At 30.2% G+C, this 13198-nt stretch overlaps 1 pseudogene; it reads left to right on the forward strand.

Annotated features, from left to right (window-relative positions):
• The first annotated feature begins 590 nt into the window (after positions 1–590).
• LOC128169435 (multiple epidermal growth factor-like domains protein 11) lies at positions 591–6981 on the forward strand (annotated as a pseudogene).
• Positions 6982–13198: the final 6217 nt, after the last annotated feature.

A 13198-nucleotide genomic window follows, 5' to 3' on the forward strand; every position in this document is an offset into this window, starting at 1 on the left:
ACTAAATGTAATAAAGTTAAAACATTAAGTAGGGAAGTAAAACTGGTATCGCATTTATGTATGTGTTATGCTACGTGTCATTTCGTTTTCATAACGTGTGAAATAACAACGCGTGTATTTTCCAAGATTTCTTTTTTTTTTTCATTCAATGACCAGATGCGTCCACAAAGAGGAAATATTGTTGAAGGTCAAAACATGAATTTTAGTTCAACGTACGGGATTTACAAACAGGAAACTGGTATCATTTTATCCTTAACCAAACTAAGCTCAAATAAAGAGTCAAAATACATCACGACTGGCACTGTATATTTAAACAAATGGATTGCCTCCTCAAATATCTGAATATAAATTCAAAAAATAAAGTGCTTTGTAAGTTCACTTTGCGTTTAGACCGTAGAGCTTAACAGATAAGTTAATATGTAGGAATGTTGGTGATTTCAAGAGTGTAATTTTTTTTACAAACAGGAAACTGAAAAATATATCCTTATCTAATCTAAAATGAAATCATGAATATAAACGCATCACGACTGGTACTGCATATTTAAACAAATTAATTGCCTCCTCAAATATGTAGATGTAAAGTCAAAAGTTAACTGCTTTTCATGTACATGATCATATTGTGTATAGACGGTAGATCATGTTTCAGATCTGTTTTTATGTAGGAATTTTGACGATTTCAAGCGCGTATGGTAAGTTTAAATAAGATCATCAAATTTTGATACATATTTTAAATTATTTTTTTCAATCTAAATGTACGAGTTAACAGTTAAAACTAAAGGGGTGCAGGGAAAGAGACGGACTGAGTCAAAAAGCAGTAACATTTTATTAATGGTCCATGTGTCTTTTTAATATAATAACTGTTATCGTATTTGCAAGAAAAATTAACATTTCCGTAACACTGGTTGTGTGTTTTTTCTCATTCCACCAAGTAAAATAATATGTTTTACGGTGCGACCATTGGGGCGAGCGCAGCATTTGTTCAAATAATGAATTATGATTAATTAATAAAAATAAAAGTATCAACGTAACGTACATGAATTTGAATGAAAAATAAAATATAAACATGCCTATTTTTTCTAGTAAATGTCATTATTCGTAATTTATAAGATCGTTTATTTATTTAAATAGAATTTATCTCAGATACAATGTTGTTGAATAATAAAGATTTTTACATAATGTTTATTGCAGTTTATTTTCTCTTTTCTTGCAGCAGACATTTTTCTTAAACTTATATATAAAAAAATTACTTGTCATAGAGTCCCCCCCCCCCGTTTAAAAAAAAAATAATTAACGTTTAAAAAAAAACCATTTGCTGATCATATAAGAAAAACGGTTTTGGACATGTGTCTTTTTAATATATTAACTGTTATATTTGCAGGAAAAATAACATTTCCGTAACACTGGCCATGGTTGTGTGTTTTTTCTCATTCCACCAAGTGAAATATAATATTTGTTATTTATATCGATTCGACTTTATAATGATAATCGTATGTAGTGTTCAATACATATAAAACGACATTTTTTTTTAAAAACACGATTAGTGCTTTTATTAGTTCTATATATAGTGCGTTCATTTTGACAGTCAATGTTGCACTCAACAAACCAGCATACCAAAAGTACCCCCTGTTACTAGGCAACGATACATACATTTATGATGCAAACAACGCTGTTGATGGCCGCAAAACTAACATGAGTTGGTATGGAGGTCAATGTGCTGTATCAGCGTTATACAAACGCACTGCCACCTGGTGGGTGAACCTGACTAGCGTACACAGTATCCATCACATCGATATATACTTCATAAAAGGTAATGCACCTTGAAAACACAGCCTTTTAATTCATTATTATGATTTAAACAGAACCGCAAAAACACATTAATTTTAATTTTGAATGAATATTTTGATTTTACGTGTGTACTATATCAAAACAATTAAAAATAAGTTTGAATAAATTATTCAATAGGCAGCACTTTTAATGGTTATTTAAACGTTGATAGAGTAGGTATTGTTTATTACAGTATTGGTTAAAAGCTATCTTGTAGTGATATAAATTTGATTTAAAATAAAACAGAATAGTAAATGGCACTTAATATGTCATTTGGTGGGATACGTTTTGAGAGCCATGTGATATGTGTTGATAATACACCCGAATGGAGGTCATTGGCAAATTTCAATATCGTAAGGGTATCTTTATTTGAATTTTAATATAAAAAATGAAAATGAAATTTTAGCCATCTGTTACATTTAAAAAACAGACACGAGAAAAACATAGAACTTCAATATTACATTATTATTGACGAAATTTTGAAATCAAAATAGATTGTTTTACGAAACACTTCAAATAAAAGGTTAAAGCACTCGGAAAAGCGTACATGATACTGTGAGTAGTCCATCGGTTTGAAAATACAAAGAATCAGTACCAAAGATTTTTTATTCAATTATTTTAAAACATACATATATCTAGTAATATCTTTAAGAGCTATTTTTATATTTATTAAGATACCTTACTATCTATAAATAAACAAAATATTCTTTGACTTGAGTTTTTCAAATACAGGTTCCTACTTTGAACATTATACTGACTGCTTTCTTGGATTTTCGGTGTATGTATCCAAAACAACAAATCTATCAGATGGAAAATTATGTTTGAAAGACGAAAACTTCACACGAAGCACCATTACTGCAGTTAGAATTTTTTGTATTGTTCACGGGCAGTATGTTATTTACTACAATGAAAGACTGCAAGGAGTTATCTATCCTGACGACTATTCGAAGTACGCTTCCACTTGTCTCTGTGAAGTAGAAGTGAATGGTACGTTCCCTTTTTGAAAATATAGTTTTATTGTATAGACTAAAAATGTATGTAAAAAAGCATATGTAATAAATAACATTTCATGTGCAGGATGTCCGGTAACAGGGTTTTACGGATCTAACTGCTCCATTCCGTGTCCAGACGTTAACTGTCAGTACTGTCACATAGAGACGGGCACCTGTCAGGGCTGTAAACCTGGGTACCAAGGTCACACTTGTGAATTAGGCAAGTAATCTAATATATTTATTATCATGAGCATTTATTTTATTAATTTATATGATAAATGATTGAAAATAAAGATTGTAACATCTTTATAATCTAAATATATTTACTTATTCATGCGATTTCAAATATAAAAACTTCATTTTTTGAACACGTTAATGCGGACCAATTTTACAGCAAACATCCTGATTTTTTAAAATAAATTTTAAACTATTCATGCTCTTAATAATGATTGAAGTATTTGTGAAATGAATGCCTTAGTGGCGTAATTTTGTATCAATCATATCATATCTGATATCAACTATATTGTAAGCGATCATGAAAAAAAGAAGTATTTTTAAGAGTGTTTTTAAGAGTGTGTGCTTATTACTTTAGGAAACATAAGTGGGAGCAATTTTCGGATAAAGCTAGTTCCTTACACTGAAAAATATTTTTTTTTAAATTTTGAGTGTATACAGTTACATGATTTTATTCACTCATTACTATATATTTGTACGCATTTTATTTAAATCTTTACCAATATTCTAAAATCATAATCAATGAAACATACACGTTTCTTAAATCATGGAAAACTATTTTTGTACAAAAAGATGAAAACAGATGTATTTTACTGAACCACATATGTATTGATGCATTGAAAGTAAAATATATTAATAATGTTTAAACGCCTTAGCATGTGAAAGCGGATTTTATGGCTTTGGATGTAATGGAACATGTGGACATTGCCTTGACGTGAACCAATGTTCCGATACCAATGGAACATGCTTAACTGGATGTGATGTTGGTTATAAGGGAGAACTATGTAAAACACGTGAACTAATATCAACCAAATACATTCTAAATTTAAAGATGTAGTGTTAGGGGAATAAAATGTTTATATCGCTTGGTGCTAATATATGCATTGCCTGTTTATCGTTCGAAAAACTAAACATTTATATGCCTTGTTTAAAGCTGTTTTATTTAATAAATAGAAGCAATGCATTTGTGTCGATTCTATTTTAAAGCCTGTGACATCAATTTTTACGGTATACGCTGTACTGAAAAATGTGGACACTGTAGTGATGGTAATCTGTGTGATCATATCAATGGCACATGTGCAACCGGATGCAGTGCTGGGTATCAGGGGGATCTGTGTAAATCACGTGAGTAGATATAGAAACAGGACATATGTCAAAGAATAAATTACATATAGATATGCATATACATAATATTTGATCAATCAAATGATTGAAGAATGAATCATTTAGACTGATGTTGATATTTAATTGAATCACAAATCATCTTTTAAGTTCATTATGAAATTATATTATCATAGCTTCTTAGATATAGTGTCAATGCTTTATTCTTGTAAAATGCAGTGTCAATTGCATGCAAATGTTTCCTTTTTTTGTCGGGGAGAGGTGTAAGTTCTAAATCAAACTCCAGTTTTATTCAACGTAAATGGAAACACAATTATTGACACAAACTTGTTGTTTTTGTTTAACAAATCAAATTTCAGAAATAAATATAAAAACAATTGTTGGAATCAGAGACAAAATGTAGTAAAAAAAATATTGATTTGCGTCAAATTCCTTTTATTTATGGAAAATATTTTAAAAAGATGATTGATCAAAGGGAGGCACATTAAATACTGGTTTAGCATAAATAATTTAAAATGTAAGGTGCTATTTTTACATCTTTTTTTTCAAAAGGCAGAATAAAATTATGAACCCTGACCTTTTAAAGAGGGTCAGACATGCGTGTGTGTTCAAATTTGATCGTTATATGGAATTCAAAAAGTGACTAAAATACAATATCACTTTAGTGACTCTCCTTTAGTTTAATTAAAGTTACTCTAATCACTCAAAAAAAGGTAAACGTTTTTCATACTTCACTTTTGATATATTTATTCTTTTATTAAAAGTTGTAATTTTAGAATTCAATGTAGACAAATTTGACCACAGTACATATAACGTAATAAATCGATCGTAAAACAATAATAATAATGTAAAACAAAAACTTTCGTTATAAGGTGTTGGTATTTTCATTTATTTTAGCTTGCAAAAAAGGGTCGTTTGGCATTGACTGTAATGAAACATGTGGACATTGTCGTGACATAAACAAATGCTCCAATGTCCACGGAACTTGCTTAACTGGATGTGCCGATGGTTATGAAGGAAATTTATGCAATGCTCGTAAGTACACAGTTACATGTACAACGAAAGCATTCTTATATAAATCACAGCAGGCAACTTAAAAAAAAATTGTGACGAAAAAAACCCCCAATATTACATACATTGTAGGTTTTACTTGTACAATACAAAAATATATGAGAAGAAGAAATTTACAAATAGGCATAATTTGTTTTTATCATATAATTTAAAAATATGTAATACATGTACAGTAGAAAAGAACTGGGTATCTTTTTATATAGCATCTATATAAGACTATCTAAAAATATTTATTATTTCATAAACAAGGTTGTGTTAGCGGTTCATACGGCTTTAAATGCATTAAAAACTGTGGACACTGCCGCGGCACGAATAAATGCCTTCATATAAATGGAACATGCTTAATTGGATGTGATGCCGGTTATCAGGGGTTCTTATGCAAAACTCGAAAGTACACAATTCAAGAGAAGATGGCAATGTATAGATAAATATGAATTATAATGAATGCATGTTCACATAAATTACTGAACAAATAGAACAACGAAATGAGATATATAAAATTATTGAAATGAGTAATACGATAAACTAGTTTATCAACCATAAATAATAACTAGTTATACTTCTTTATTTATACATTTCTTATTGTTAATACAACCGCCCGTAACAGTTCTCCAAGTATTGAAACATCTAAAATCTCGAATAGCGACGATAGAATTTGGGATTAAAAGACGTCTGCAGCAGCGAACAAAACTATAATAATGTACCTATGAAAATATCAAAATTGAACCCAAATTCCACCATCAAGGTTTATATCTATAAACATACTCGTTTTAGCTTGCAACAGAGGACAGTACGGTATTGACTGCAGTGAAACTTGTGGTAAATGTCTGGACGTGAACCAATGTTTTAATGTCAATGGACGATGCTTAACAGGATGTGAGGATGGTTACGATGGAAATCTGTGTAAAACACGTGAGTAATTATAGATGAACATTAATATAAAAGCATAAAGTTAAAGACTTTTGTGCTTTTCATGCAGGTCAAGTCATTGGCAGTATATGTTTGACATATATTTTGGATTTTCTAGAAGATATACTAGATTAATGATAATATAAATAACAGTATTTGGGCATTAAATCGGGTAATAAATAATGTTAAACATAGCAATCAAACTTTTTCAAAAGATTGTGGTGACGGATTTTACGGTAATCAATGCAACAACAAATGTGGATACTGCCGTGACATCGACCAATGCTCTCCTATAAATGGAACCTGTCTAACCGGTTGTGATGCTGGTTATCAGGGGGGTCGCTGCAAAACTCGTAAGTTGAAATGTAAATAAAGGATTTGTAAACCACACAAATTGTTTTGAATTGTAATTGAAATATACAATCTTAATATCACCTTTATTTGTTCGCCTCACGTTAGCATGCCCTGATGGATTTTTTGGCAAAGATTGTTCAGAAAAATGCATTGCAACATGCGCTGGGTGTAATAGATTCAATGGTTTGTGTGATTCTGGGTGCATATATGGCTGGAAAGGATATTTCTGCAATGAAGGTATGGTCGGTGTGGTAGAATCTTTTTTTTTATATGTATTTTGTTTGTTTTTACCGGTATTATTATCCAATGTAAACCATTTGTCACAACGTCAAAGAGTAGTTGAGTTTAAAAAAAGGAGTTAACACGTGAAATATATGTATTCTATATATATCGAGAAAATGGTATGAATTGTGTTGAAAAGAACGCCTCAAATACACATTCTTAGCTTATAAAAGATGGAGTGGGATTTCTTAGCCCATTGACAGAAGGTATTTTTTACTAGAATATATTTTCGATCCACCTAAGTCCAAAGACTTATAGTTTTAAGGGGAATTTATAGTAAGTCGTGCATTTTTTATGGAAACTGCGTTTGATATCTTGTTATTTTCTTTCAACATTCGTACCATGTTGTAACTTCATTTTAAAGATTGCTGCTAATTTCCAAATGCTTAAGAATATTTACAATGTAGTTGACTTCTGTTACATAGTCAATCATGTAACATATCTTCGGTAGTATGAGGGAGTTGATACATTTCTTTATAATACATTTGGATTGTTTCTATGTTTAAAGTTACTATTTAAAACGGATATTTTTAACATATAAAACATGATTTTTGTTTTTTTTAGTGACATGATTATATGATAAAATTTCGAATAGCAAAAAAATCATTTCGTAGGACAGCTGCGAAATTTACACCAACTATATTATACGTAAACACAATATGTTTGGAAAACATGCTGCAATTGACACCATCGATTACTGCGTGATAATTTTCGCAGAACCGGCAAGCGGCGTGCTATCTTTGAACAAAGTTGCGGCAAAAAAGACACACACTATTATATTATCATAATACGAACTGTGCAAGTATCTCAAAGTAAGAATTAAGAATTGTCTTACTCTCTTTAGGTGGGTAACAGTAAAAAATAATTCAAATGGAATTTGATGTTGGTTCACATGTAAATAATGCGATGCATAACTATTTCTAAATAATATTCTTTTTTTATTATGTTCATGGTCGAATTCAGTCTTATAGGTTTTTGCCTTTTTTGATATCAGTTTAACTTTACCTTTTAAATACTCTTTTCTTGTAAAACTCTGAATCGAATATTTATATCAAAACAAATAACGTTTCTGGAAAATCTAATGACAATGATTGTAGCAACTGCAATCAATTTGTATATTGCTTGCTAAATTGAAAAGAAAACTGGTAGATTCACTAAAACCTTATCCAAAGAAGATGGGAAAACATTAGACAAACCTGCAATTCCGTCATTTGTAAGGTGGCTGAAAGGTTAATGTAACAGATATGCAATTCCAAATGTCCTACATTTACATATATTTTCATTGATGTTACATTAAGTTGTTATGAATCTCTAGACCATGTAATGTGAACACAAATTTACAGACATTGTTTTAAGTATGCTTAGTTTTATTATGTATTCTAATAGTTTTACGTTTTCCTTTTAACATAACTGTATCCATTTAGACCATATGTGTTATAAGTACTTTATCAGCATTCATTTTAGTTAAAAGTATACTGTGTATTCCCTATTGGAGTTTACTTCTGGTCTTGTTCGTCTTGATGCGTGTGCTATTGCTTGGGAGGAATGTAAATCTCCTTTTGGTATGTATGTAAAGGAGCGTAAGCAATCATTTTTGTTATTCGGTCGGATTAAACTGACGCCAAAAAAGTAAGTATTGGAAAAAATGTAATCTAATAAATGCAAATTTACAATCAATAACTATCTTACGTGAAAAAGTTTAAATACATTTATGCTTTATTTGTTGCTCCTTGCTTTTCCTTTGTTTTGTTTTTTTCTTGCAGAATATTAAGTAAGAAGACCTAGGTAGGAGCTCGTTTCCAGATATATCGTAAACATACACTGAAGTGGCGCCTGTGCATACCTAAACATTGAAACAACTGAGACGAGCAATAACTTTGTGTTATTGAGAAGTTTTGTTTGTATATTGACAAAATATTATGCTAAAGCAAATGTTTACCAAACCAACGTTACATCCAGCATTTTTTTCTAATTCCCTGTATTTGTGATAAACCGATTATTTGTATCTATTCATAATTAGAATGGCATTTATATAATTTATATTAAAAAACCCAATTGTTGTTTAGCCTTTATTTGTTAGTAAATTAGGCAAAATCAAATTATGTTCCCATATTTCTTTTTTTGTCAATAATAATGTCTAAATCATTACGTTTTAACCAGCGGTGATAAAGAAGACCCTATTATAAATGTAATTTTTAGACAGCTGGTTATATAAGATGAGCATTATTGTGGTTCCAAACACAAAGATACTCGTAAACTTACTGATAATTAAGCTGTTTCATTTTTGTTCGAGAACGATATTGTTTACTTAGGTTAACAAAATACACCGATTATAATCAAAATCAATTAGGTTTAGGAGATATGAAATAACAGGAAATCTACGACAGTATATTGACTAACAGGTTAAGGAGAAGTTATTTTTGTTTTCTTTCAATTTTTGTTACTGTTATACTCGCACGGATCTTCAAAATCTTCCAACAAAGTTAGTTACAAATGAAAAAAACACTATATGTCTCATACATGTTTTCTGTATTTTACGCAACAAGACAACTTTGAAGAAATCTTAATACTACGCATATAATAACGGATAATGTAAAGCACGATATTAAACATTCACAATGTTAACCCTTTTTATCTACATATGTACCAATGGGCAGAAATGATGGATTTTTACATTAAAACATTTTAGTGTGGTCAAAGTGAACGGCAAGTTTAAATTCTGTACAAGAACTTTTTACTCTTTAGAGTTAACTTTTTACAATGTCCTTGATCAAGTACCAAAAGAAAAGTCTTGACATTACCGTAAACATATAACAAATTTTACATTCCCACACCGGTAAATGCTATTTTTAAAAACAAATTTATTAATATTAAAGCGATTTAGTTGTTCTGTACCAGTTACCGGCTAAGCCCTACCATCAGCTAATAGTTCGGGTTCATAGCACGCGACAATCTGAGGGGGTTTATTGACCAAGTCGTCTGTTTCAAATACAGAAAAGTAAGTTTGCTTGAAAATTTTCTTGAATATATTTTCAACAGGAACTTAAACGATATTATTTTAACAGCTGATTTACTTCTTTGCATTTTCAGCAGTAGGGGGAAAGGAGTTAGAAGTTAAACATTATATATTGATACGATGTTATTATATTCCTTCTTTGATTTGACATATAATATCAATACATATAACAGCTATAAAAAAAGATCATAGTGCAGTTAAACGTCTCATTGCACAGTTATGTATAGAACATTTTAGATAATGGGTATTACCGTATGATAACAAACGAATACTTCCATAATATAAGTTATGTTTTTGTATTAGAACCTTAACGACATTTAGGCTGACACCACAAAGGGCATAATTCAAATTACATTTTGCTTAGTATGAAAATTCATATGTAGTGAGACATCCCTAGGAAGCCGATAACTGGTATTGTACTTATCATAAAAAACTCGGCAAATTCGGAGCGTGCTAAAATGCACACAAAAAATTATGGTCCTAAATAATTATATTAGCTGATCGAAAATAAGAACTTTACAATATAAAGTATGTCAAGTTTTGTGCAAACATATATAAGAAAATGCAAAAATAAAACGTTTATATTTAGCCTATATCTAGTGCAGTATTAGTATTGTTAAAATCAATATGTCGTGGAAATTAGGAGTTAACCATTGGAGATAAGGACACATCACTTTTTGAGAATGTCAATATTGAGGTTTCTTATAAGCTTAATTTGAATTTATGAAAAATGCACAATCTTTTTTGAGCATATTTGTTTATAAACACACGTTTTTCCAACAAATCGTTAAAAAACAACAGCGGTAAATATGCTCTTTAGTTACAATAACATATTTTGAGCTGTCTTGAAAGCAACCGAAGTTCTATTTCCACAATTCAAAATAAAAAATATCAACTCCCAAGCAGAGCGCCTTTTAGTGCTTTGGATCTAAGAAAATGGAATAAAAATTATTTTAAAAAATTGGTAACTGATATAAAATGTATTTCTTGAAAATGAGAAAGTTGCTTACAATCTTACTTGTTGAAATATCCCGCATACATGAAAGTGTCCTCCATACATGTACCTGGATATATACATGCACTTGCACAGAGTTGGCATAATTTTATGAGGTATTTATGAGGTATTAAATTTATATCTAGTTTACATTCCTGCAATGTGTGCTACTTTTCTGCAAACACGGTAATTTGTATTAGTGGTTGCTAAATTGACTTTATAACATCATACCTGCCGACAGAGGAATATACTAAAAAAGGCGTTCATCACTTATTGACTGAATTTGTGCAATTATCTTAATATACTACCCATGTCAGTGTTTATTTTGTATTGGTAATGTAACAGCTGGTCAAAGTAGACATTTAATATATGGAGGTAATCAATTTTAATTGATTTGCAGCAAGCGTGTAACAAGACATTAATCGTGGGGGAAATATAGAAAAGGTACTTCCTAAGGTCAACTATAAAATGTAGCAGATTGAAAGTATATTTCAATGAAAATATATTAAAAGATTGCAAGTAGCAAGAATTATAAATCAATTATACAACATTTTTCCTAATTTAGTAGTCCATGTTTATTTTTCGACAAGAATCACACGCTAATAAAAAAAAGTATGTTTCTGCTGGTTTCTATTCTAGTATACCTGTTTTTTTGCTTTAAAATGACATGGTATACTATTTGTGGATTTATTTCTTTCTCCAGAAAACAAGACAATACAGTCACTTGTCTAAATCACTTACTTTTCCTGATAATTAATTAACTAACCAAGCATTCTGAGAGTATTGCATAAGCAATACAGGTCCCCTACCGGTTTGTAGAAATTTGTGAAAACAATGCACTGATATGCAGAATATCATTTCTTATCGTCTTCTGTACCCCAACTCAACAGACCAACCCGAAACCGAACCCAACTGCTTTTATACAAAAACAAAAACAAAAAAAGAAACAAAAAAACCCCCAAACTTTCGATTAAATTTACATCACAATGCTTGACACTATTTTATAGAACTTATTTGTTTGTTAGAAACAATAAAAGGAATGGTCCAAAAAATGCACGATATTATTAATGGCTACATACTTTCCTCGTTTATTCAATACACACCGAACCCGATCATTAAAGAATTGGAATATAAAAAAAAATAATTTTACCGAAAATATGTCAACCAGACCCTACAAAAGTGTAAACTTAATCCATAGTTTGACATTTTGAAGCTGTTCAGCAATTTTCATATTATTCCTCAAACGCATAAATAAAAGAAAGTGTGGAAAACTGAAGTGAGATAGATAGACAGACGGACTGACGGACGCAGAGGAAAGATATAGTCCCCTCCGGTGAAAACCGGTAGGGGGCTAATTATAAAACCTAATTATCAGTCTAAATTATAAACCAACAACTACACAATGGCTTGGTTATTTACAGTTATTTAATACAACACAATGAATTATTTCTTTAGAAAATGTCTTATATTTATGGGTTTTTTAAAATCACGTAAAAAGGTTATTCAGGTTATGAATTAATTTCACAAAATTAATTTCACAATAAAAGTTGGAGGCCAAGTGTCGGCTATCGATAATCACGAAATATATTATTTTAGAGTAGCATGCAATTAGTACGAAAGAACAACTCCTTGTAATTGTTTTTACGTTAAGTTATTGGCTACGTAAAATGAAACCAATGAACTGGACTGTACACATTGTAAAAAAGGAAATTATTGATTGATACGTAAAATTAACCAATGAATTAGTATGTAAACATTGTAAAAAAATAATTGAATAAAACAGTATATATAAAACACACGAAGAAAACACAATTTAATATTGTAAATGTACGATATAAGATACACCGTACGATATCAATATGAAGCAGCTTCTCTGTATGATAATCTTCCTGGGTTACCAGTGCTTTACTAATTGCACTATAACTTGCAAGGATCCGAATGGAAAGGATGTTGATTGGTAAGACTGTATCACGTTTTGTATGAAAAAAAAAAACAATTCTGTTGTTTTTCCGTGGTTTTGGTATATGTATAATGAATTTATTTCTTTATTTTTTTTCTTTTCTTTCTTTTTTCTGTAATATGGAGTAAAGATAATGTCAGCTTATTCTTTGATCAAAATATTAAAACAAAAATGTTAGTAAAAAAAATGTGTTTGACAATGTTAAATTTCTTACATTTAACATAGTACGTAGATAACCATAATCCTTGCAGCAGCTAATGTAATTTACATGTATCTTTTTGTGAAAAAAAAAACCTTCAGAAAGTTTTTAAAGTGTCACAAATTTTTGACTGGTAAATGTTTAACGAGATATACTTCTATTTTGCCAAAGTCAACATATTTCACTGATATAACTATTTATTAATCAATGAGGTCACATTGCAGACCCAACATTTTACGAT

Source organism: Crassostrea angulata, unplaced genomic scaffold (assembly GCF_025612915.1).
Source record: "Crassostrea angulata isolate pt1a10 unplaced genomic scaffold, ASM2561291v2 HiC_scaffold_130, whole genome shotgun sequence".
Lineage (NCBI taxonomy): Eukaryota > Metazoa > Mollusca > Bivalvia > Ostreida > Ostreidae > Magallana > Magallana angulata.